The following is a 1,854-nucleotide window of genomic DNA, read 5'->3' on the forward strand; positions in this document are numbered from 1 at the left end:
CCAAACCAGTGAGCTGAAAGATGCTCCGGCACTTGGTGGAGCCGAGCTGAGAGCAGCTGCAGAGCAGCCTGATGATCCGCTGTGGGCTCCTCGGGAGGAGTGGAGCTGGATTCACAGCTCACACACTGAGAGGGAGGGAAGGTTGATTTATCAGCCATCAATCCAATCTCATGCTCTCCCATGTCGCTGAGGGATGGAGCCCACAGCCCAGGCCATTAAAGAGGCAGACAGCAACCTGCAGCGGGGGTCTCCGGCGCCTCTGCTCGAAATCACGCATAAATAAACTTTGTTATCTCGTTTCGCCTTGCTGCGCAGCGGAAGATCTTTCAAAGGGACCCTCAAAGTTTATTCTTCGATTATTTGTCGACTAAAACGTCACTAGCTCTTCAGCGTTCCAGTGGCAGACGGTTAAATGTCGAGTTTTCACTGCTGGATGTGTGGAAACGTTTGGAAGCCGAACGCCATGACGAAGGCACGCGGTGAGAAAAGCAAATACAGGAATATCTGCAGCTGGACAAAGGACCAAAAATGAAAACCAAGTATAAAAAACTGTTACAGTATAGAAAACTTACAGTGGGATGAATATCTGGAATTATGGAAATTGCCTAAAAAGAAGAAATAAATAATTGAAAACAATTTCTGAATTGTTGTCATAAAATGTCAATTCTTTAAAGCTAGGGTTGGCGATCTTGGAAAGCTAGCGTTAGCACGTAGCATCTCCCCAAGGCTCCGCCAAGCTAGCTCCGCCCAGCTCCCACCCCATTGGAGGAGCTCCCGTTGGGAGCGGAGACGTTCGCGGCGCGCACGGCGCTTCCGCGTTCCTGGCGTAACCTGTCCTCAGCGCTTCGTTTCTGCGTTTTTCTTTATTTGCACTCAACGGTAAGTCAACCCCCAACACATTCGTCTCCGCTATTCTGCAACGACGTTCCGTCCTTCTACGCGCGCACTGAACCAGGGTCAGTGCACGCCATTGACATGTACGCGCAGGGGGCAGGTCGAACGGCGAAGGGATTTGATTGGTTTTAAAAAAGGTGTCCCGTCAAGACGATTGGTTGCTGTTTTTCCCGTTTTACTCCTGCTGTAGATAGCGGATATTTTCCAAACTACTTTAAAAACACGCTATGAATATTTTCCCATCGGGTCATAAAGATCATTTTAACCAGTATTTAGAAAAATGTATCTCATTCAAATCGCCAACCCTAGCTTTAAATTGTAGTCTTTATAATAAAGAAAAAAACAAGATATCTTCATTTTTACATCAAACGTATTTTCGGGTTTGAACAGTATGTTCAAATTCGTTACAGCAGTATCGCTGCACACCTTGAACCCTCGAGCCCCCGAAGCAGAAAGTCTCCACCTCCTCTCCAAGGATTTTACTTCACTTTAAAAATGCAGGTAAACTTAAAATTAGCGTCTGAGGGAATTAAACGGTGTCTGACGAGAAGCGTCTGGATCCATGGAGGCTTCGACCATCTGGCTCCAGACGCTCGGCTGACGGTCCTTCAGACACAAACTGTTGAAAAAGTTGCTGCAGCCTCCTGTAAACCGACCCTCTTTAGTCTGCGTCCTCCGTTTCCCTGCGCTGACACCAGCGGATAATGAGGGTTCAGCGTGAGAGGGGTTTTATTTCGGGACCGCCGGGTCGTTGTTGGAAGTTCTACGGAGACGGTGAGAGTTTATGGCGCTCTCCGCCCTGCCAGAGCACCTTCGTCTCCGCCGCGTTCCCCCTACTGCAGCCCTCGCTGTCAGAAACCGCTTTTAATTGTGCGGGGCCTCGGCTTTGGTAATTATGTTGTCAAACTAAAAAAAAAAAAGAGAGAGAGAGAGAGAGAGAGAGAGAGAGAGAGAGAGAGA

This window comes from Salarias fasciatus, chromosome 17 (assembly GCF_902148845.1).
Source record: "Salarias fasciatus chromosome 17, fSalaFa1.1, whole genome shotgun sequence".
Lineage (NCBI taxonomy): Eukaryota > Metazoa > Chordata > Actinopteri > Blenniiformes > Blenniidae > Salarias > Salarias fasciatus.